This window comes from Polypterus senegalus, chromosome 3 (assembly GCF_016835505.1).
Source record: "Polypterus senegalus isolate Bchr_013 chromosome 3, ASM1683550v1, whole genome shotgun sequence".
In the NCBI taxonomy this organism is placed as follows: Eukaryota; Metazoa; Chordata; class Cladistia; order Polypteriformes; family Polypteridae; genus Polypterus; species Polypterus senegalus.
Window position 1 is genome coordinate 107,709,135 of NC_053156.1, and position 26,496 is coordinate 107,735,630.

Sequence of the window (26,496 nt, forward strand, 5' to 3'; positions counted from 1 at the left end):
CTAACTAATTACAAACTTAGAACACAAAGTATCTGATTGTGTAAGTATTCACCACTGCAGTGTGATGATACACCTTAACCATCACTGGGGCAGCCATTTTAGGAAATGTCCAAGTCACTGAATATCTCGTGGTGTTCAGTTATAGTAAATCATGAAAAAGAGAACAGCTGTGAACCGACATGTTCTGAGATATTTCAGGTAAAGAAGACAGAAGTTTTGAGGCAAGTTCATTCTGCTCATCAGTCATAGCACCAGAGAGCGGCAGTGTGATGCATTTGGATTAGCAGCTGTAAGGAAGAATTTCAGTGTGCTCAGTCCACATGACGGTAATAACTCTGATAACCTACAGAACAATAAAAGGAAAATATTTATTTTTGATGACTAACTTTTTTTGGTGTAAGAAAAGTATTTTGACTTTAATCTTTTGGTTGATTTTAACATTTTAGGCAATCCATCCATCCATCCATTATCCAACCCGCTATATCCTAACTACAGGGTCACGGGGGTCTGCTGGAGCCAACACAGGGCGCAGGGGAGGAAACAAACCGCAGATTTTAGGCAATCCCATAATATCATTTGACAGTTGTTAGAGTGGTGTGTGTGCTTTAAATTTCTGGGTTTGCTTTCTCTAAATTTCATCGTTCAGGTTCTCTGAAGATATTTACTCAATGATCAAACCTAATATTACATTGGAGCACCTGGACTTGTGTAACACCTATGTGAGGGTCTTGTTTGTGGATTTCTGCTCACCTTCACTACCATTGTTCTGGAGTTGCTTCAGGATTAACTAATTCAGTTAGGTGTACCCTATGGTGTCTGCCAGTGGATTATGAGTTTCTTGATAGGTAGGAAGCAGTGTGTTGGACTGGGCCCTTGTATGTTGGATCCAATGTCAATGAGCAGAGCCACCACCCCTAACCATCCAAACATCACCATTGCTGTGTTCATTCACCCCTCCTGTTTTCATGTTATATAAATGACTGTAGATCCATGGACACATCTGTAAAAATCTTAAAGTTTGAAGTTGACACAGCTGTAGTGAGTCTCATTTCCAATAATACCATGTTCCTATCAAAGAGAGGTGGGCCATCATGTAGAGTGGTGTTCTTGTAACAATTTGAAGGTCAATGCTATTAAGACATTGTCTTGGTAGAGTGATATAATATTACTCTACTTTCCCCTTGTGTATCCTTTATTGATTAGCTCTTGTCAGAATGCCTCCAATCTCACAGATGTACAAGGTATTGTACTTTATAATTTCTCCCCACCTTCCCTTCTACATCTATAACCTCAGGCAATTACGCAGAGTAAAAGACAAGCAGGAGTTAAGTTACACTTTAAATAATGCATTATTGATAATATTCATAAATAATAACAATAAACAAAATATTGGCAACCATACAACCTGATAAGTGCTGATATGTAGTTTCAGGCAGCGCACAAACTTGAATGTCTCTAGTTAGGTCATCATTTTATAGCTTTCTGCAGGACAGGCCGCAAGCCTGTCTCAATATGGCTACTGAGTTGTGCTTCTCAATGTGGGCCTCATTTCAATTCATGATGTGTGAGATGCTGGTGAGAGAGAGAGGGAGGGAGGGGTGAAAGAACCATATTTATGCTTTCTTTGTCCAAATCCTTACACCAATAGGGCGTCGTGCTACAGAATGGCCTCTGATTCAAACCAATCGCAAATAGCCATACTTCAGACCAATGGGGCACACAATACCTTTCACACCTGCCCCCAAAACCATTTGCTGAGCTGATGCTTTCCGGCTAGGTAGGCTGGCTTTCCTGTGAGAGAGTCCTGCAGAAAATCACTAGACAGACTGATTTTAGGCACTACTCCCGATCCTGTCATAAACTTACTAAGAATCAGTCCTAATGACTCGGGAGGGTTCTTAAACATCAAACCATTGCTGTTCTTATCAATGATATAACACTAATATTACATTGCTTTGTCTAAGTTATAAATAAAGACATACAAAATATTTAGCAACTTATACTGTATACCAAATTTCACACCACAACAGACAGTGGGAATAAGGACCGATTTCCACCGACATGTCACTAACTGTCCACCTTTGCACATGAATGGCCAGACTGTGTATGTGGTTCAATCATTTAAACTCCTGGGGACTACTTTCACATTAAAATGGGACAAGCTATTCACCCCACTCACCAAGAAAGCCATGCAGAGATTGTTCTTCCTTCACCAGCTTAAGAAGCTTGGTATATCAAGGCGTATATTGTTAAATTTTCACTCGGCCATCATTGCAAATATTGTGACTTCCCCCTTCACAGTTTGGTTTCCGTTTGTCTCCTCTCTTTCTAAGAATCGGTTGCAATGGGTGATTTGTTCAGCTGAGAAAATCATTGGCTGTTGTCTCCCAATCATTAAACGATGTGTTCATCACTAGATTGAAAAAGAGAGCAGAAAAGATTGCAGCTGAATCCAAGCACCCCATCAGCTATCTGTTCATTAAATTGCCATCACAGAGGAGGTGCAGGTCTATTGCGACCTTAACTACACACCATCTGTACAGCTGCTTTCCTCAAATTATACAGATCCTAAATACACTTACATAGGTTTACTCGTAACTGTTTTGCAACATAAAACTGGTAACTATAGTGTTTTGTAAATAATTCATACTTGCTTAACTTGTACTATTTGATATCAATATTATTTTTTATAGTTTTCTATATATTTGACTATTGAAGTTTGTAAATGTTTTGTTTAAGAAATTGTATTTGTATACTGGTGTTTGCACAGTGTCAGGTTAATGATGGGTTGAAATTGTGTTGTCTTCAGTTGGTAACGTCTTGTATCCCATGTTTTTCCTAACCAAAGTCAATTCTGTTATATGTTTCACATGCTGGCAATACAGTGATTCTGATTCTGCTGGCAATTCATTTTGAGGTTCACCGTTCTCCTTTTGCTAATGTGTGTGCTCCTAAGAGTAAGGTCCAATGGCCAGGGGGGACAGAAAAAACAAAAAAAAACTCCAGACGGCCGGAGAAAAACATAAAATCTGTAGGGATTCCAGACCATTAGACTGCCCAGTCCCCTCTGGGCATTCTACCTAACATAAACAGTCCTCTTTGGATTTAGGGTTCTCACAGAAGGACTTGATGATGATGGTCACGTAGACTTCTGCCTTTTAATCCATCCATCATTGTTGGAGCATCATGAAACTTTGAGTAGGTGGAGGTGGCGCAGGCCACCACCACAAAGAAACCAGAAAATGAAACAGAAGAGAGAGTAGGGGTCAGTATGGATTTTAGAGCCACTATGAATAGTTATTATGATGAATTGAACATACAGAGTATCAGGATTAAGTTAAAGTGAAGTTATAAAAAGGCCATGTTAAAGTAATGTGTTTTCAGCAGTTTTTTAAAGTGCTCTACTGTATCAGCCTGGCGAATTCCCATTGGCAGGCTATTCCAGATTTTAGGTGCATAACAGCAGAAGGCCGCCACACCACTTCTTTTAAGTTTAGCTTTTTGAATTATAAGTAGACACTCATTTGAAGATCTAAGGTTACAATTTGGAATATAAGGTGTCAGACATTCCGATATATAAGATGGAGCGAGATTATTTAAGGCTTTATAAACCATAAGCAGTATTTTAAAGTCAATCCTGAATGACACAGGCAACCAGTGTAGTGACATCAAAACTGGAGAAATGTGCTTGGATTTTCTTTTCCTAGTTAGGATTCTAGCAGCTGCATTCTGCACTCGTTGCAAGTGATTTATGTCTTTTTTGGGTAGTCCTGAGAGGAGTGCGTTACAGTAATCTAGTCTACTGAAAACAAAAGCGTGAATTAATTTCTCAGCATCTTTCAATGATATAAGAGGTCTAACTTTTGCTATGTTTCTTAAGTGAAAAAATGCTGTCCTAGTGGTCTGATGAATATGCAATTTAAAATTCAGATTACAGTGAACAGTTACCCCTAAGTTTTTTACTTCCATCTTAACTTCTTATCCTAATGCATCAAGTTTATTTCTGATAACCTCGCTGAATCCATTATTGCCAATTACTAAAATTTCAGTTTTCTCTTTATTTAGGTTGAGAAAATTACTATTCATCCATTCAGAAATACCAGTAAGACATTGTGTTAGTGTATCAAAAGAGTCGGAGTCATCAGGTGCTATTGATAAGTACAGCTGTGTGTCATCAGCATAGCTGTGGTAGCTCACGTTGTAACCTGAGATAATCTGACCTAACGGAAGCATGTAGATCAGGGACCTATGATGATGGTAAGACAGACTTGGCCAAGTGAACCCTTCTTCACACCCACCGCTAATCAGGGTCAGCTTTGCAGCTCATCCTTTTTTGTTTTTCTGCTTATTACTGCCGTTTTCGTGCTAATAGTGTTGTTTCGGTACGCACTTTACAACAAGAATTGTTTTTCTGTCATATGTATTCCTTCTCCATCATCCTGAACTGGGTGAACATGTTTAAAAAATGGTGAATGAACATCTTAGCCTTTCCTCCACCAGGTTGACTCTTCAGTTGAGGTATATTTGCTAGGTAAATGGGTGATAGTGACATGGTGCTGTGCCATTTTGATGCATCTTCCTTACACAGAAGAAATGGTTACAAATGTCATGCTATAGACTGAGCTGAGGAAGAACAGCAGCTCCAAAATTAGCAAAGTGCTGTCCATACACCATTTGCCGTATCCAAAACCCTGTAATAAATTTATGTCAGCTGAGTCAGAGAGTGTGACGGTGTGGGTTTGCTCCTTGCTCCCACTCCTACTCTTTTCTGGGAGCCTCTTGAACCCGACACCGTCGATAATGTAACCGGATGAGCTTGGCAGATGAGGATCAACACACACAAAGCAAGGGGACGGTGGAAAAAAATGCTCAGTGCTTTTATTTAAAAAAGTCTTCAAAAAGGTACAGTGCTCAAAATGTCAATAAATAAATAATCCATAAAATAAATTGCACTGTGAAGGTTAAAATATTCCAATAAATAATCCGTAAAAACAAGAGAGAGTCCATAAAAACAATGTTTCCCTCTAATAATCGGCGTCTCCTCCAATTATCCTCTCCTAACCTTGCATTGAGAGGAGACGCCCGCCAACAGGTGTAGTCAACCTTTAAGTCTGGGCTCACATCCCCATTGCCATTCCTTTGGTAACCCTGGGGCACCACGCCAAGTGGCACTCGCCTCCCACCAACACGCTCAGCCCTTGCGAGAGACTTTCCTGTCGGACCACCCCTACTTCCCTGGTGATCGCGCAGTAGGAGTATCCCTCCTCCAGCCCCTTGGCCGCTACTCGTGCCGAGGCTCCAATCCTGACCACCTGCCTCCATTCTGCTGCCTGGGCTCTGGTCTCCCTTTTCAGTACTCTTGCTCCTTTCAACCTCCTTCAACAGCCTGGCCAGCGAGAGAGATACATCTCCTTTCCTCTGATCTGCTTTCCTTCCCACCTCCTGCACTCGCTCCTCCCTTTTAAAATGAGGACGTGGCACAACTACGGCAGTCAGCAGCTCCCAGCGCCAATTAGTGGTTACGGACGATCCTGCACCAGTGCACTAACTGTAGGGCATTCCACTCCTGCATCACACACGAGAACCGCTCTCGCCACGCTACCACACCCACACACCAAGGTACATGCAGCCACCTTTCCTAGCCGCAGACCCTACAGGGAGCCATCCAGTGCTGGTTGCTGCAGTACCGTGACCCTCTGCTGCACACTGAAATAAGCACGTTTAGAATGTGGATGGACGGTTCAACACCTTGCAGCAAGGACTCATTTGTCTTGCTGCAAATCAACACAAAGAAACAGGCGTGGAGATTTCCTTTCTTGTAGTCTACCATGGCCCTGTTCAAGTACGCTAGATGAGGATGAACAGAAAATAAGATATGCAGCGAGGACAGAAAGTCATCTGTTTCCATGTGCTGTTTATGTTACCTCAGTTAGCCATTTTTCGCAGTCTTAATATCCCTATTTTATTTTTTCCCCACCAAATGGCCAACAAAATATTAAACATAAAAGCCACAAACACTGCTGCTAGAACTAAGTGGGAGGGCACAATGGATTTCATTTGCTCACGCTGGCCATCAAAAGAATGCTATCCGTGATAATAGCCTTAGCTTCACTGTACTCCTCACCTAATCACAGGCCTTTAATCCATTGAAGGTGGCAACCCTTCACTCCAGAGAGATGTCTTTTAGCCTAAACTCTTACACACAAGTCGGATGTTCACACTACTGTATGCTAAACTAGCATCCAAGGCTACAAACATTAGAAAAAAGAACATGCCTGCTGATAAAATGTAAATTTTAAATATGTCTCAAATTCTGTAGGCCAGAGGGATGTGCGTTTTGGAATGTGTCTGGCACATTAATTCTGAGCTAAGATACAGAAAAAAATGTGTTCAGTGGGAGATCATAATGCGACCTGACTTGTGTGCAGCTAAGCCACTGTGAGAGTAAGCTTAGGCTTGACTGGAGGCCTGCAGCTTCAAACTCATTTAAAGATTATTAAAGCATAAAAGCTAAAAATAATCATGTGTCGCCTCACAAAACATTTCAGATTTATTCAGAATGGCAGTTATAAAATGTAGTTTTTTCTTTTTCTGAGGGAGTATTGTTCCTGCTACTCCATGGATCAAACCTCCCGCAGCCAGTCATTGTTGGCGTGGACTTTGCACGTTTTCCCCTCTGCCCAACCCAAAGACGTGCAGATTAAATGAACTGAGGACTTTAAACTGGCCCATCTTTGAGGTCCTGGAATGACTTTGTGGCCGGTGAGCTCAGCCGCCCACAACCTCAAGTTACATCAAGTGGGCTTGTGAATTCTACATTACTATCTAAAAGTACGACAGCATTTAGCTCTGATCAATTTTAGAAAAAAACTATTTGATGTACATTTTAATATCATGTTTAATATTTCAATTGTTCAACAAGCACCCTGTATGTTGAATAAGCTTATTACCTAAAGCACTTTAATGGGAAAGAAAACACACACAGATTTGTACAGTTATTGCATTGCCAGGTCTGTCAGTCATCATTAGGTGGTTCAATGCCAGTACAGTACGTTTTTATCCCTAAGTTAAAATTTGTTTTACATACATAGCCACATGCATAAAGAGTGAATAAGAAAATCACAATTGAATGCTGGGCCATTTCTTATTAAAAAAAAGTGTTTTAGACCACCTGGCTGGAGGTCTGAAGAGTGCTGCATGACTACTGCGTGGCATTAAGGGAGTTCGGGGTCTGCTGAGGAGTAAATGAGTTTACACTCCTGGAATTCTGTGGCCTCAGGTTTACGGCCTATGTTCCCTTGGTAAGTGTTCTTTAACCTTCTTGGCGTTAAGCCCAAACATGACTTGGATTCTATGCAAATACAGTTAAGCCCAAATCAGGCTCAGATTAATGTGTAATTAATGATGCAAAATCAACTATCACTCCTTTACATACATATGTCTGACCACTTTTTCATTCAGTGCTCTCTACTGATTCCCTCTTCTCCCTCCCAAATGTATCCTTCCACCGACACCTCCACTCCCTCTCTCCCACCCATTTCTCTTCCATAGTCTTCTCTGCTCTCCTTCCTCCTGTCCGCTTCTCCCAACTTGACACCATCTCTGCCACAGACACCCTATGCATGACTCTGTTCTTCCTTCTTGATAATGTTTGTCCTCTCTCTTCCAAGCCTGCACTTGAAAGACCCTCATGTCCCTGGCTTTCCTGAGCACTCCACAATCAACGGACTGAGTTCAGGGCAGCCGAAAGGAAATGGAGGAAGTCAAAGTGTAGTGAGCTCCACTAAATGCAATATGAGGTGCCCGACACACATGAGAACCTCCTAATTTAAGAAAGAGATTAATTCTAACAGGTTCAGAAAATGGACAGAACCTCAGCGCTAATTTGATCCCCTTTGATGGAAGTGTCTTTTATGAACAATAAAATAAAATAAAAAATAACCACCAGACGAAATCAACCAAATTAAACAATATATATATATATATATATTAGAAAAAAACATACATAATTATATACATATTCCCCTTTTAGAAAATCCTACTCAAATTAAAACTGAACAAGTAAACAAATACTGATGACCATACTCATGAACCACCCCTTTGTAATGAATTGTGCAGAAAAACATCAAAGCAGAAAATTAAATGAGACAAAAAAAAAAGAACATGACTACTTACTGACAGCACATGAATATACACAGTACATATATATATTGTGACAGATAGGGGGCTCTATCGCTCCCTTGAACCCTTGTCCAATATGCCAGACACCAGATAAAAGTCCAAAAGCAGACTATATTTATTCTGCACAGTGCACAAAGCACCCTTTCCTCCAAAATACTCATTAAATTACACCAATATACAATAATAAACAATCCTCCACTCCCAGACGCGTTGCCACCCTTCCACCCAGCTCAGCTCCCCGTCTGGGAGCTCCCATAATCCTTTTATAATCCCTGACCCAGAAGTGTTCCAATCCCCAGTCCATGTGATCCCCTATCACTTCCGGGTCAGATCAAAAGTCCTTTTCTTCACCCCGGAAGCACATCATTCCCCTTGTCCATGTGACTTGGATGTACTTCCGGGGTGTAAGGCAAATAAACGTCATTCCTCCCTGCAGTGTCTCCTACTGGCCCCCATGGCATCCAGCAGGGCTGTGCATAAAGACTCCGATGTCCATGATGCCCTGCTGGTCTTAGGGGCACCTCCATACTGCAGGGAGGGTTCCACCTGGTGGCTTGGGGGTATTGGCCGGGATGAACGGCCGGCCATACACCACAATAAATATATATATATAAGTCACACATACACCCCATACACATTCCTCATTTACTCTTTTATCATACTCTGGCTTATGTTTCCTATGATCCAACCAGCCTAGGTATTCTGCTGTTAAATCCAGCATACTGGTAAAATGCAACACTGGCACTTTTCCCCTCTACAATATAAAGAAGCGTTCTCACTGGTTTGGAGATAAGTCGTATCCTGGATGCCCGGACGCCTGGGTGTAATGACGTTAACACGTCCCTCAAGTGGAAGACACAAGCATCACAAATAATAGGCAGACAGGCACACAGATGTCCTCCACTGGTCAGTCAGCACTTGTTTTTGCGTGTGCCTGAACCAATCTACACATTGAGGTTTTGGGCCTTTCGTGTCCTCTCTTCCAGCTTCTTGTCCTCTCATTTTTCAAATGTGCACCTCTTTTTTTCTGAAGAGAGTCCATCTCCTTATGTCATATACCAGTGTGTTTATTCAAGAACCCACAGGCATGGATTGGCTCCCTTCTCCCTTTAAAGAAATATCCTTAAAATACTCAATTCCTAAGACATACAGTATGTGATGGGGATTTTCTCAAAACATGTCTCAAAAAGAAACTGCAATACATCTGGATTTTTTTTTTACTTGTTTTTTCTGAGGTATGAGGACTACAAACAGTGATCATACTTATACCAATCTATCAGTATTTTAGTTGCATTGTACATTTTTGATATTTGCTATTACTATTATCGTATAACATATTGTAATTATTATTTAACGCTCTTTCCTTTCCTGTTTTCTCTCTTCATTGTCACCATTTTGGGACTCACATTTCATAGCAGTGGTCATGTTGTTTATGGTTACACTGCTCACTGCCAGTCATGTAATACAGGCGTCAGTGGATGTGGTACATCATTGTGTCACCCCTATTTAAGATGGTGGCATACAAGATCTTCCATTCAAGTCTTTGGATTGAAGGAAAAGAAAAACCAACAATAACTGTGCTTGGTAAGAAAAGGAATTTTATATATTTATTAAAGACCTCTTCTTGGCCAATAGCTTCACAACTTCCAAAATTCAATTGTCAACCAAGTCATGATTTTGGTGCTTAACTGCCACCCCAGTTAAGCTAGGTATTATTACATTGTATTTATTGTGATGGAGGTTGAGAGCATGCACTGATACAATGTGTTGCTGCACCCACCGCACAACAAACCACCACAGGATCTCAAATTAGCAAGCGAGCACAGCCGTGCAATGGGTGACACATCAGCACCACACTATTTGTAATACAGTGTAACGTTATAATTAAGCAGTCATTTGTAATTATTATTCAACAATGTTTGATATGTATGTATGTATATAAACTGTGGAATAACAATTCCAATTGAGTGCTTAACTGCTGCATTACATTGCGTTACACAGTAAATACAAGGTAATAACACCTAGTTACTCTGTATGTAGCTGCGTTTTTCCAAAGTTCAGCAGCTCTAACTCAAAAAATGGGATTCAACAAAAGCCTGACACACAGAAATGATTCCACAGACAAAATATCTTTGTTTTAAAAGTTTAGTTCAGTTTCAAAGTAAAACAGTTCACACAAAAAAGAAAATTAAAATAGCAAAAAAGGGAAAAAATTCACGTTAAGAAAAGTTCAGTTCTAAGCTTAATCTTGTTACATCTCAAATTGTTACTATTTACTTATCATTTCTGAACCATTTCAAAATGGTCAGAAAACTGTATGCTTATCCCATTTCTGAGTTGAAAATGGGTATTTTAAGTCCCTCTTTACTGGGACCTGTTCTAAACACAACTGAGCGTATTATCACATAGTTTCTCAGTTATAGCAAGAAGGTTCTCTCTCTTATGAACTTATAGGGGGAAAAAGACCATACCATAAGCTATGACTATGGAAGAAATTTATATTCTATTCAAATTAAGCAAACATTAATATGAGTTTAACTCAAAACTTTAACTTTCTAAAATTGGCTCTTACACTGTATTTATACAGGTTACTACATGATAGGTACAGTGTAATTAATTAGGGACACCTAATCTAAAGTGACACCCTTCTTCACATGTAATTTGTTATGTTCTGTATAACTCTACTCTCCATTACTGCCACAAGGACATCAAAAATAATAAAGTGGTGATCAATCCAGCCTGGAACACTCAATGCTAGAGAATCATTATGATTAGCAGATAGCAAAATGGAAGATGTGTGGGCTGGCACTAGGGCTTTTTTGAGCAGTACGAGCTCGGTTTACAAATCACCATGAAGTTGTTGGCAGATCATGAGGGTGTCTAATAGGATAAGACAGCTAGGATAGATAGGATAGGATAATGTCCCTCGCAAAGAGGGCTACAAGGACGACTGCATTTTATGAGGTGATACGTAACATTTTGGATCCAAGTGTTGCACATTGTTGGTACTTACATGTCTGCTCTGAGGACCTGCTAGGACTTAACGTTAAAAGGAATACTCTACCTAAAAATAATATTTTTATATGCTACTTACTCAATGCATTTTGTAGTGATGGCTGAGAAAAATGTTTCTGATGCAATTGTGGTATATGATGACTAATGCTGCACAACAACAAATAATATTAAAAAGATCATAAATAAAAATCTAAGGTACCAAACATATGTATTTTTACTACAATATTGTTAAATAAACCACACTTTTGGAAAACACTTTGAATAAAATTGGAAAGCACTCAGACATGCCCAAGCATTTGAACTAAAGACCCACCTCCCCTCATTCACTGGTCAAGGGTCCAGCCTAGTAGCTGCTTATCATTGGCTAATATTGCACTTCATGTGATAACATGAAAGCATGCACTGAAATATGTATATAACTAAAGATAAAACGTTAGAGAAAAGCAAAAGAAAACATTATCAAGAAGGGAAGATGCCTCAAAAAACAGAAGGTGACTTTACCTATGGTAGTTTCACAGTCTGCTGCTAAAAATACTGAGGGAGTCCAGTTGTGTGGATATGAATGTAAATGTAATGAGAGGAACGTCTACAATTCAAATCCTCACATCTAAGCACATTCCACTTTTGTATGAGAGAAAGTTTTCTGAAGGTGGTTTATTTAATGATATTTTAATAAAAATATTTGTGCTTTAGAACATTATCAGCATAAGGCTGAATGACTTGACATGTGTATTATGCAACACAGGTAATTCAAGATTTTTTCATTGATATTTTTAATACTGTCTGCAGTTGTATTGTGTTGGTCACTATACAGTGCATCCGGAAAGTATTCACAGCGCATCACTTTTTCCACATTTTGTTATGTTACAGCCTTATTCCAAAATGGATTAAATTAATTTTTTTCCTCAGACTTTTACACACAACACCCCATAATGACAACGTGAAAAAAGTTTACTGGAGGTTTTTACAAATTTATTAAAAATAAAAAAAACTGAGAAATCACATGTACATAAGTATTCACAGCCTTTGCCATGAAGCTCCAAATTGAGCTCAGGTGCATCCCGTTTCCCTGATCATCCTTGAGATGTTTCTGCAGCTTAATTGGAGTCCACCTGTGGTAAATTCAGTTGATTGGACATGATTTGGAAAGGCACACACCTGTCTGTACAAGATATAATATCTATATAATGGGCTCACCACCTATGGGAGGGGCCAAGGAGGTTGGGTGCAGTGTGAGTTGGGTGGTGAGTTTTGGTGGGGTTTTAATAAAAGTATTTGTGCTTTAGAACATTATCATCATAAAGCTGAATGACTTGACATGTGTATTATGCAACACTAGTAATTCAAGATTTTTTCATTGATATTTTTGATACTGTCTGCAGTTGTATTGTGTTGGTCACTATACTCTAACAGACCTTTATTATCTGTTGTGCATGAAAAGACATTTCTGTTGGCCATAAACTATATGGGGTGAGCAATATATAGAAAAAATATACACATCATTTTTATGTAGAGTATTCCTTTAACAAGAATCCTATTTCAGTTCAATTGTACGTCAGGCTGTACAACATACACATAGATATGGTTACAATGTTGCAAAATCTAATTTAAGGATGCAAGGGTGGTAAGTGGATTTGGACAGCTGTGTTTAAATGTGCCAAATAGACCGATTCTGCCCAGTATTCATGAGAACATGTGGCAGCTTAGCTGCTGTTTAAAAATAAACTAAAAAGTGGGGTTAGCCAGTCCTGGCTGGGATCTGCAGACTTAATCTGAACAGATAATCAAATCAGCCTCCAGGCTTCCTAAAGCACTGCTAGCATTGTGAAGCACTAATTTGGATGTTGGAGAGCACTGAAGCAAGCCTGGAATCATTAAGGAGGCAGCCATCCTCCCAGAACTGCCAAGATTAGAACCGAGGAAGAGCAGGAAAGCGAATGTCATGACTCATTCGAGCAGCTGTCACTTTTCAAGAATATTAACACAGCATTTGCAAGGTCAAGTCGTGCAAGATGTCAGTGGAACCCACTTTTGCCTGCAGTAAACCACAACCCAGTTTTCTGTCAGTAGGAGAGTTCAGTAATGAGGAAAACAAAAGCACTGACTGCATGAAGTTTATCAAAGAGCTCCTCGACTCCCCTGCACCATCCTTCCAGACAGATGCAATACCAAAGAATGCAGCCAGTCACAAAGGCAAAATGTGTTTCCAAGTGTTGGAATACATTCAAGCAAAAGAAGATGCACATTGCATTAAACTGAGGCAGGCAAGAATCTCTAGTGGAATGTTGAAACATCAGAATGTGACTAGCAGGGGCCTCGCAGCCTAAGGAAATGTGCTATGGAGATTTTGCTATCTAAACCCTTTGGGTGCATCTTACAAATATTGGCCTGCTGATCACAAAATACACTTTTAAGTTTTCGATAATGTGAAATTATTGTAATTTCTGACTTTTGCTGTTTTCTCCAGTATATACACACACACACACACACAAATAGGAAGCGGAACATATGAGATCATCTAAATGTAGTGGCGCTGCTGCTAGAACAGCAGCTCAAATATCTCAAGTACTGTTGTTTCATTTGAAAATGTGACAGCCATGGTATACAGTCTCATTACATTAAAAACAGAGGGCCAGACATATACCACTTGTCTACCTAACAAAGGTATTTTTCTCCTCTTTATAAAAAACAAACTGATTTTGTGAAATCAATGAAAAGTGTTTTGATTTTTGAAGCAGATGTTTTTCCCTGAAGAACTGATGCCAAGATAAGCCGTTTTTTTTTTGGTCTTCAAATCAAACAGGTCATGTGTGTGTGGAAGAAATAAATTGAAAATATATTTAAAAAAAAATATACATATTCATATATATTAAAGAGAGAAATTCTGTCTTCAACTAGGACCTGAGTTGAGTATGTCCATCCATCCATCCATTTTCAAACCCGCTGAATCCGAATACAGGGTCACGGGGGTCTGCTGGAGCCAATCCCAGCCAACACAGGGCACAAGGCAGGAACCAATCCTGGGCAGGGTGCCAACCCATCGCAGGAGTTGAGTATGTAAATAATCAATCAACCCAAAAAACCAGGCAGGAGGAAGCTTGTTCATGTGTCTTTCATTTCTGTTCAGGAAGAGGGGGAACACCCCGTTAACACTGCCTTCTAAGGGATGGTTCCCTAGGAAGAGATGCCACAGAATGGTTTCAGAGCAAAGACTTAGGGCTCATTTATACTTCACGCTCAGAACGCGTACGCGCCCGCATCATGGCTTCCACGCGTTCCCAGCGTTCATTTCACGCGTCCTCTGAGCAGGTCCTCAGAAATTAACGCGACGCGTGCGCGAGTTGCAGTACCAGCAAAAAGTCGGAGGGCGCAGTGTGCTAAAAGTTGGAACGTGACGTCAGAGTCTCTGTTTCCTATCTACATGTGACAGCAAGCCTCTATGGAGATCCTTCGGGGATCAATGTGCGCACTTTGCCGTTTGATGAATGGCTCAAATACAGCACTATACATTATGTAGCCGATATGAAATAGACGGCACAAAAGATGGTATGTGAGACTTTTAAAATGTATCGTGTCATTTATATATGTCTTTTTTATGTTTTAATTTTTGCAACTTCACAACAGCAACATAATGTATAGCGTTATATTTGAGCCACTGAGAAAAAAATAAAGGACACGGTGAAAACGTGTATTTTGTGATTAAAGTGGAAATTTCGGCTTTAATCTCGAAATGTCCACTTTAATCTCGTAGTTTACTTTATCATTAAAGCAGACCATCGTAAACGTCATCCCAGTTTTTAATCGCTACGAGCTTCTTGGACCTGACAGCAGGTAAAGTAAAACAATAAAAAATAGATTGCACAAAAGATGGTATGTGAGACTTTTAAAATGTGTTGTGTCATTACGATCGGGAATATGCGACGCTTGAATATAAAAGCACCACGAATGCATCTGTATGTCGGCATTTTACTTCAGCAGCGGAAAGCAGCAATAGATCGCCAAACAGAACAAATTAAATGTATGATATTCCAACTCTCTGCACATTTAGAATCTTTAGATTTATACTTGATATCATTTTCATGATGAAATGCATTAAAATGCGTATGTTACATTTTAAATATAATTTCATTTAAATAATGAATACGGTTAATAAATACACACATGGGGGTGTCACGGTGGCGGAGCGATAGCACTGCTGTCTCGCAGGGAGTTATGTTGCTGGTATTCCACACTGTGCTCCGGTTTCCTTCCAAAGATATGCAAATTTGTGGATTTGGTGCCGCTAAAATGACGCTAGTGTATGTGTGTGCTTGTATTCACCTTGCGATGAGCTGAGGCCTCATCAAGGGACTGTTTCTCACTCATGCCCAATGCTTCCTGGAATGGACACATCCCTGGATTTATGGATTTAATCAATAAACATCCTTTTCAGAGATATTGCGGTAAGGTGTTATCGGAATTTAATAGGTGTTTTAGGCAATTCACAACACAGAGAAGCCGAACATGTTCTCACCATGATAATATCTCGTACTGCCACCTAGTGGATTCCTCCAGATTTACGTAAAGTATGTACGTGCATTACTCCAGTCCCATTGACACAATTTTCTAATGTGATTAAAAGCTATAAATATGCCCTTTCAGAAAAAATTTGCTCCAAAAGAATTAAAAAAAAAATGTATAGCCCAGTATTACAGTTGTTATTGAGGGGTGTGACAAACAGGGTGTGAGGCCTACAAAAGTTCCATAAAACACACCAGGATCTTCACTAGCCTGTTGAGAAAAAGCTCACCCCAAGTCAGCCTGTCCCCAGATAGTACCAGTAGGTATTGGCCTGCTCAGGTCCAAAATGGGGGAACTGAATTTAACAGTTCCATATGCAACAAACATCCCTATATACTGTATATCAAAAATGCTCTAAAAGGGAGAGGGTAACCATGAACCTCTGGCCTATGACATACAAAGGCAAAAATGAATGTTTATAAATGAACAATTTATTAAGTAATAAAAATGAAGGATAAACCAAAGAGAGGCAAATGGATATGCCTAAAAGGCCAATCTAAAGGTGAACAAATCTGGATACATGATCCAGTAAATAGTAAATCACAAAACAGAAGCAAGAAATCCAAAAACCAGAAGGAAACAACAAGAAATCCAATATCTTAAAAACATCTACACAAAACATAATGATCCACTGCTGGAGTTCTTCTTTTTCTGACTAAATATAAAGGCAGGTGAAGGACCCAGCAGCAGCGTCACCAGGAATTCTGCTGTGATGGGGTTCAGCTTATCTGAAATGGAGAAATGCTTGTGGCGGGCTAAAACAAACAGGGCAGTGGGGTCAGACGACATATCAAGTTGGCTCTTAAAGTCCTGGTTCAAGCAGCGCTCTCCAGTTTTTCATTTGCTTTTTAACTGGTCTCTGACCTGTGGTATTGTGGAAACAATCAAGAATTACTCCCGTTTATAAAAATTTCCAGGCCAAACTGTTTGAATGACTACAGACCATTGGTATCTACCTCTATTTCAATGAAATGCTTTGAGCATTTGGTGAAAAGCATTTTAATGACAACATCTTTTCAAAATAACCACCAATTTGCTTACTGTGCAAAAAGAAGCGTTGAAGATGCTCTGCTTGTTACCTTACATCAAATCTATACTTTTCTTGCTCAGCCTGGTCCATAAATCAGACTACTATTTTTGGATTTTTCTTCTGCATTCAATACCATACAGCCTCACATACTGACTGGGAAACTGAATAGGCAGTCAAGGTACAGGACGCTTTGTCAGCAGGCTTGTATCTTATCACCATTACTATTTACTCTGTACACAAGTGATCTGAAACAGAACAATGACCACTGCTCCATTATCAAGTATACTGATGACACACCATGCTCATAGGACACATATCTGGGGAGGATGAAAGCCACTATCTAAATCAAGTAGACTCTATGGTAAACTGGTGCAATATGAACTATCTCTGAATGTCAAAAGGACCAAAGAAATGATATTTGATTTTAAGATACAGAAATCTGTATTTCACCCATTTTTGTTTTTGGGGAGGAGGTAGAAACAGTGAATGAATATAAATACTTAGGAACTAACTTAGATAACAACCTTAACTAGAATGCAAATATAAAAAAAAAAAATTCTCTAAATGCAATCAGAGCCTAGTTCTCCTCCGTAAACTCAAACTATTTAAAGTAGATCCAGTCTGTTATCACTTTCAGTTTCATTGCCTGGTTTAGTGGTCTGACAAACCAAAATTTAAAAAAGCTCCAGCAGATTACTAAGCATGCAGCTAAAGTTATTGGGGCTGATGTAGATGATTTAGTAAGTGTGTGTCAGAGGACAATCCTAAAGAAACTGGAAATCATCTCAACTGACGACACGTAGAACTTAACTTTAGTAAATCAGGAAGGACAGTCGCTTTGGAAACCCACACAAATTGCTTCAGAAATCCCTTTCTTCTTAGTGCCATAGCACTTTTTAATAAGGAATATCGGAGACAATGATTAAGGCTTGATAATTATTCTGTAACCATTTTTGTGTAAATATGCACTATCAAACTGCCTTACCTTAACCTGTCTTGTCTCTATTTGTTTTATTTCTTTCTGTCGTTATTAAATGTAACTGAGAAGGCATATTTTATGTTTTCTTGTGTAAATATGACTAAATAAAGAAACCTTGAAGCTTGAACCTCCTGGAGCTCTATCCAAAAAGTATAAGAAATGGGTGAATGTTCAAAGAAACATTACTAAATATTAAATAATAAAGAACAAAAATTATATAAAAATATTTGTTAAACCTGAGAATTATCCTCTGGATGTATCACAGCAGCATTGCTTAAAAAAATAACAGAGTAACAAAGTAGCCTGACTGGGCCCTTTTCATAATTCGTCATTTGTCAATTTCTTTTCTTTTTTTTTTTACCAAATCTTTGCTCAGAAGTGAAAAATCTTAATGCAAACAATCTCTTTATAAACTGATGTGGGCTCCATTTCAGCAGTAAACGCACAATACCTTTTTCAGATAACTCTGGTCGCTTGAATGCTAACAGCTTTTAAAACATCCGGCAGGTGCAGGTTAGGGTTGTGTGGTGCTCTACATTCCACAAGAAGCTCCCATATGATTCACATCTTGTTTGTCATCAGAGAGAGGAGTAACCAGTGCTGCCTGCAGCAATCTACAGAGAGGAATCCACTGGTACACACAGTGGCACATCAGACTGAAGATGTCAAAAAAATGGAAGAAAGGCTTTCTAAATTCAAGGATCTTTCTAACAGTTGCTTATGTTGACCTAAACTCACTTTATTAGATATACCTGGTCATCAAGGCCAAGAGTTAGTCATGTGACTGCAACTCAGCCTGCATACCTTGTGGTGACATTCAGGAAGTTTGTTTGTTGTCTGACCAAATATTACAGTAGAAAAGACATGTCATCTTCACAGAATGGCAGTTTTGTTAGATGTGAATTGGCAGATTCACTCAGCTGTACAGAAAGAACACAAATATTCAAGTAACATCTGCATGGTGATAAAAAAGACTGAAAATGTTCAGACACTAATGCTTCTCAAACAAACCTACCAAAGTTAGATCTTATTATACAGGTATATACTAGACATCAAGCCGGTTACAATAACGGGCGCTAGAACAGTAGTGCATAAACATTAGTAGGAACAGTCTATATTAAATGGCAAGGGACCTTGACCTCATTCTGTTTCTTGTCTTAATTTTTTTTTTGTCAAAAATATTTTTTCAAGAAGCCTAAACTAAAATAATAATAAAAATAAAATAGAAACGTACATGACAATACAGCAAGTACAATTAATATTGTCTTAGTGTAAAACTTTGTAACAATCTGTAAGACACAATATCTGAAGAAGATATTTAGGAAAAACTTTCTATTTTTTTACCTCATGAAATTTTTCTATAAAATTTCATTATAGACAACATTTCTTGTAAATATTCTGTCTGAGTTTGGCAACAGTTTGCCTTGTTCAGGAATCTGTACAACCTTGACAACAACATCTGGATAACGTCTAACTCTTGATAATGCAACATATAACTGAGCGAGGCTGAATACTGGTTCTGGCAAGTAAATACCAACTTTTTGTAAGGTTTGCTCTTCTGAGTCTCTTTTAGCGTTTTTCTGACGCTCATTTTCTTTTTCTTCAATTGATCTATTTGTTCGTATTTTTTTTTTCTTTGTCTTGAGCCTTTCTTTTGTTGATGTTTACTTGTTGAGCTGACTGTTCTTCCAGGAGATGTTGCTTATATAGGATTTGATTGTCTGTGTCTTTTGTCCTACTATTTTTTTTTTGGGTGGCATGTTGTTAGTAGATATGTCCGTAATATTTTCTCTTACAGTAATACTGGCTTGTATGTGGCTGTAATATGCGTCAGTGTATTGTGTGCCTTTAATTTTCTCTGACAGTAATTCTGGCTTTGATGTCCGTAATATGACTTTAATTTTCTGTCACAACAGTGGGCAATCAGCAGAGTGTCCCCACCAACTGATGTAATGTGTGGCGTGTAGCTGATAATTGTGACTGTGTCGTCTCCCCTGCAAGTACTGTGCAGTTCCCCAGCAAGTATTTTAATCTATGCTGGCGTGTAGCTGATTATTGTATGTGTGGCGTCTCCCCAGCAACGGATTTTATGTGCGCGGCCGTGACTACCTAATCAGCACTCTCCCAGCAATTATGTCTTTTATTTGCTTATTATGCGCTGCCGCGGATTGGCCATTCACTGTGTTTCCAGCTTCGAGTGTGTGTGCGACCAAGCTGCCGTGCGCATGGGTGGGGCACGTTGCGATGTGCTAGCCCCACACATGCGCACTTCACCAGAAGACATACACACACACACACACACGGACACCTGGACGCACACAGGTTCCCTGGATTCCCGCAGGGCAGCATGGGAGATGGAGTCCAGTTCTTCAGCCCTGTTGGGTGCCATGGGTGCATGCCGCCAGGGCGAGCTCACCAAGAACCAGGGGGGTATTATCACGATGTTAACCTGGAAGTACGTAGGAGTCACGAGGACGGAAATGTGAAGTACTTCCGGGGCACCTGAAGAAGGTGTTTGTCCCGGAGAAGGAATACTTCCGGGTCATGGACTATAAAGGATTGTGGAAAACCCCAGCAGATTGAGCCGGAGTTGGGTGGTAGAGAACGGAGCTGCTGGGAGTGGAGGACTGGTTATTGATTATTGTATTGCTTTATTATTGGAGAATTGTGGAGAGTGCACTTCAAGAAAATATTAAAAGAATTCTTCTTGTGCTTTTACACGTGTGTCTTGGACGTCTGTCTGGTGGGTTCAACAGGGCAACAACAACCCCTAGCGTCCACTATATATGACCTTCTGTTGACATGTACAATTGATTTAAACTTTTAATCTTTATTCTTTATTTTATTTATTCTTCTTATTCTTTATCTAATTTCTTTGGGATGTGCAAAAAATACCTTATTTATTAGCCTGGGGTAATTAAGATTAGCATGGGTATTGACCTGGGAGAAGAAAATAGTTTTGCATTCTAAAAATGACAATGGTATTAAGGTCATCAACTACTGATATAATCATTGTTGACTCTACACAGAACAGTGCCTTCAGTGCCAGACATATAATGCATATGTCTGGAGACAACCATGGGTGAATTTTGGTTACAAGTGGTTGGGAACAACTAGACGGCTCACTGAGTGACACATTTGTAAACCAATTTAACATTTTTCAGGAAGTCAGTGATTCTGAACTGCAATAAGCAATGGTGCTCCTGTTAATCTGGTCTGACAAAGAAAAAGCTTATGATTACGATAAATTGTCTATAGCCGAAACGTCTCCTAAAAAACCCCTATATCAATCTACTGAGGAGATCATATTGCATGTGTTAAAAATAAACATAACCTGTTGCATGGGAAACATTATTTCAGTGAAACCAGTTTTCTGTGTTAGCATTTGAAGACATCAACAGACCACTGGTAAAAGTGAATGATATGTGGTTACAGGCGATGTGTGTGCTCTGTAAGGTCAAAAGAACAGGCAGCTACTTTCATGAAATTATGAACTGCAAATATGCATTTAAAGTAAACAGTGTGTTATACTCCATCAAAAGGAGGTGAAAAGGACTGTCGTTAAGATAGCCGATAAAGAGCTACAGGAGATGCAGATTTGGGTACTCAAAGCACACAAAACAATAAATGTGACCAACAAGTGTATACAGCATTCATCTTTTGGCTGCATCTATAAATGAATAACTAAAGGAAGTTAACATTACTGTCTAAATGGAAATGCAAACATGCAATGGCAGAATAGGAGTGTGGCTTTTAAAAGGTAGTATTGCATACACAAACTACAATGCCTATGTAAGCTCTGTCTGCTGTCATTATGCCATACAGTGATGCAAGAGTCAAAATGACACAAAGATAACATAGCAGACAGCACCTCTCAAATGTGTAGGGCCAAGTAGCTGCAGTGGTCTATGTGCCTATGTGTGCATCTGTCCCGTTCTCTCTTCTGTTGTTCTTTTTACAATGTACAAATTATTCATAACTAGACATTAAGCCCGTTACAATAACAGCCGCTAGAACAGTAGTGCATAAACATTTGTATGAACAGTCTATATTAAATGGCAAGGGACCTTGTATGTGGTTGTAATATGCGTCACTGTATTGTGTGCCTTTAATTTTCTCTCTCAGTAATACTGGTTTGTATTTCCGTGAAATGTCTGTAATTTTGTCTGACAGTAATACAGTGGAACCTCGGTTCACGACCATAATTCGTTCCAAAACTCTGGTTGTAACCCAATTTGGGCGTGAACCGAAGTAATTTCTCCCATAGAATTGTATGTAAATACAATTAATCCATTGAGAACATATGAACTGTATGTATATATATAAATTTTTTTTAAGTTTTTAAGCACAAATATAGTTAATTACACCATTAAATGCATAGCGTAATAGTAAACTAAGTGTAAAAACATTGAATAACACTAAGAAAACCTTGAACAACAGAGAAAACTAACACTGCAAGAGTTCACGCTATAGCCTTACAACCCGCTCGCTAAAAACACTTTTTTTAATGAGTTTTTAACCACAGGGAAAAAAATGAACATTTGAAAAATCCGTAATTTAATAAACAACCAAGAAAAGTAACATTGCAACAATGCACGCACGCGCCTGTGTGTGTGTGTGTCTCTCGCGGGCCTGCGTGTGTGTCTGCCTGTCCTTCTCTCGCATGCGCCTCTGTGTGTCTGTCTCTCTTTCTCTCTCGTGTGTGTGTGTGTCTATCTGTCTCTTATGCCTGTCGGTCTGTCTGGTGTGTGTGTGTCCGTCGCCTGTGTCTGTCTCTCTCTCTCTCTGTGTACAGGGAATGCACAGGAAGAGACTGAACACGTGCTGTGTGGCCCCACGCATGCGCACTTCACCAGAAGACACACACACGGACACCTGGACGCACACAGGGGTTTTATTAAAGAGGATGTTTTAGTTACCTTCTGCTACTGAGCTCTTGAATTGATAACACTTCTGCCTATTTTCTCTTGGTGTCTAGTCTTTTATTCAGTTTCTTTTTCTTTCTCCCTGTCTTTCCAGAGTCATTTTACAAATTTTGGTAATGGATACATTTAAAGTATACAGATGGGAGGAAATTGGGGGCTGGTTGTTACGAAGAAACCCTGTGAGCAGTGCCTTTTCACTGCTATTCACTAAAATTTTTTTTGTTTTGGTCAGTTGCTCATTCAAGAATCATGTTAGGTCCTGTGAAGCTAACTGCACAGGAATGACACTTGAGAAGACGACAGATGACTGTCACCATCACTCAGACAAGACGTCTACAATCCTAATGAAACTGTCAGATGCAAGCTGAAGAAATTTTAAGCAGCTGTACTCCCAGGCTGGAAGGGACTCATCCTCATCTGTATCCTAATATAAGTATCTTTCAATAAGATTCTTTTGAAACACATTTTCTGCTGTTCTGGCATGGATGTTGAGTAAGGCTCAGGTATGAAGACCACAATTTGGCCTGTGAATGCCAAGCTAGTAAGTCACTTTGCTTGAGGCACCTGTGCATGTACAGATGAAGCAGTACACATGGGCTGCTATAAAGTAGATACACAAGTATGCTGTAGAATTATTAATACCCTGTTTTCAGATTGTCTTTCTGGGGTATTGAGTGAGGCCAGATGAGGTAAAAATGATTTTCAATGATTTTAGAGTAAGTCTGCAATATAAAAGGTGCAAAAAGTGAAGGAGTCTTTCTGAAGTCAGTATATTTGGCATTGACACACTCATATATCGACAAACACACACCCTATAATCAGTTATACTATGTAGCATTGGTGAGTGTAAATAGCAAACAAAGCAAGCTTCCAAACTAATCCAACACCTCTTTACAACAGTGATGTGAAGAAGACATCTCCGCATTCACAGTATGAACGAAATACAAGCAGATGGACTACAAAGGTGCAAGATCATGCTGGATTTTGCTCCTGTCCGCTCAAAACAAGGAGATGAGGCCACAGTCGGCATAACTGCAAAATGTGGATGATAAAAAATGAAACAGAATGTGGTCTGGTTCAATGCTTTTCAATTTGTGCAGTCACAGGTAAACAGCATGAATTCATGTTTCAACAGTTCAGACTGGTGTTGGGATTGCAATGATGTACTGAATGTTTTCTTGGCATACATCAGTCCTCTTAATATCAACTGAGCCTTCGAGTGCCACAGCATACATAAGCATTATTGCTGAATTTGTTCATCTTGTTATGGCCAAGTCTACCATTTTTCAAATGGATACCACCAGAAGGATAACAGGCCAATCTGACAGCATTTATCAACAAATTGGGAGTGGTCTCCCCTGGACTTTCTTGTATACTCACATATGAGGATGAATATTTGAGGTGTAAACCACAAGACAATGATTATACTTTTATATTATGTACATTAAAGAACCATCAACAACAAATCAAAACAAATTAACAATATATTGAACAATTATTATTAAAGTATAGTTGAATAAATCAGACTCTGCAGCTGCATGAATAAAAGGTTAAGTACCAGTTCCGGTTAATGGAAATAGCCCAATAGTTGCTAGAAATCTGCATTTTGGACCTAATACCTGTATGCAAAATTTGGTTGACCTAAATGAAACCATACTCAAGTTATCATGTTTACATACACACAGAAACAGACATATTTCCAAAAATGGTATTTCCTGACTCAGGGAGGTCTAAAATGTCGAGATTCATCAAAATCTTCATATCGAATCTTTGGACGATTACAATACTTCCCTATACTGTGTATACGAAAAAGTAATACAGTTAATTTCATAAACATAATAGTGACTTCAGTTAATCTAATGGTCTGCACTGTCCTCAGATCTCAATCCAGTAGAGTACCTCTGGGATGAGGCTGAACTGGAGCTTCATAGCATGAATGTATGGCCGAAAAATAAATCAGCAGGAACCGTGTTAATCTATTGAGTCAATTAGGACACAAATATACAAGCAATGTTTTTGGCATTCGGTTCAAACCAAGCCTTAAAGTACGGGAAGTGTAAGGTGGTTATTACTGGTATAAAATAGGCGGACCTAATAAAGTGACACTGACTCTATTTGAAGGAAGATGGTTGAGTTATAATATGAGGAAGGCAAAATAAATTAAAAATGGTCAAATTACTGTTATGTGTTAAAATAAGAGCCCAAAAGTAAAGAAGTTAGTGATCTTCCTAGCAGCATCATTATCAACAGTTTGCGTACAAATATACAGTTCCTGTGGACACCCTGAGTTTTCAATTGGTCTGCCATTATGTCTTTGGCTTATAAGAGATAGAGACCTTTAAGAGCACTAAAAAAAGAAGATGGGAAGGAGCCCAGGTCAGATTGAAACCAAGCACAACCGGAGACAGAAAATGATTAACCTAACCTGACCTGTGCATCTTCAAAATGTGGGAATAAGCCAGACAAAAACCCAGCCTGACCCATAGATAACATGCAAACTACAGTATACAAAGACAGACAGACAAAGCCAGGAAATCAACCCTAGACTCTGTAGCCATGACACAATACCAGTTACCTCTGCAGCACCATGCCATTATGGCATGCAGTATGGCTTACTTACTGAAGAATTGGGCCTTGAAAACCCAGGACTGTAGATTTTCTTCACCAAGGGCTCATCGTGTAACTTTTAGCATGTTACTTTAGTAGCCTGCAATGCAACTGAAAAATATGCCTCTGCTGAACCAAAAACGCCACTCAAAACCCTACTTTCTGGGAGATGCCTTCAAACACCTGCGTCCTGGGGACATTTGAGAGTGACAATGGATGAAACCATATAGGAATGAAAGCATAACACATCAACTCTGACAGAAAAAATAGAACAAGGAAATTCAATATGCTAAATTGGAAATATCATAAACTTCTTTCCCATTTTACTTAAAACTACAGAAAAAAATTATTTTTGAGGAACAGACTTTTTTCCCCTCTGGCAGACTCTTATAGGCTTATTGGATCACTAGTTAAGGTACCTGGGATTACCTGGGTATAAATAAGATGGAAAAACTTCCGCATGACTAGACACAGTCCCTGACGAGACAAAAAGACATAATCTTAAACAAAAGCTGTAATCCTGCAAGACAATGTCAAATTAACTGAAAAGAAAATGCTGTACATACCTGTACTCTGACATTCTTTGGCTGGTACAAAACTTTGTGCAAGCCAATAAAGATATTTTAGTCTTAGCCCCAGCTCATTCCTGCTGCCTGATGGTAATCTATAATCCCCATGCCATGTCAATGGAAGTTTTGTGTTGTCCCCATCTCCCCATTATAAACCCTCTTCCACATAGGATATTTAGCCTTTAATTATTATTATTTATTTATTTTAAGTTGGGCCAACAGCAAGGCAAATGCAAAATTTTGTGAAAATCAGTTCAGCTGGTTTTGCATGATTGGTAAACAGACAATCAAAAAGCTTATGCTTTTATTTATATAGATTGTCATTTGTACAACATATAGTGAAATTCTCACTTTCATGTGCTAATCAACATGTGGCCACAATATGGTGTTCATCACTTGAATCATGTTGAGCCAGTGCTGCCTTTTTGACTTATACAACATTACGTCCTTCTCAGTTTTGCTCCGTCTTGATTGGCAGGGAAAGGGGGAATTGAATATACAATGCCTGGCCAGCTTATGTCATTAATGTGTACTTTAGAATTTACATGTATATTATTATGATAAAATGTTGAAGCTAATAAAATTCTAAAAAGAAAAAAAAAAAACACGTGAACACTATAGCTCTACAAC

General features: G+C 39.2%; 1 protein-coding gene across 1 annotated transcript in view; it reads right to left on the reverse strand.

Moving 5' to 3' along the window:
* Positions 1-1,419: 1,419 nt before the first annotated feature.
* Positions 1,420-26,496, reverse strand: part of sh3bgrl2 (SH3 domain binding glutamate-rich protein like 2) — a 77,211-nt gene continuing 52,134 nt past the window's right edge. The window contains exons 5-6 of the transcript XR_005632958.1: positions 2,180-2,413; positions 1,420-1,572 (exon numbers count right to left, since the gene is read on the reverse strand). The gene's annotated coding sequence lies outside the window, so the exon portion shown is untranslated. The remainder of the gene's footprint in view (positions 1,573-2,179; positions 2,414-26,496) is intronic.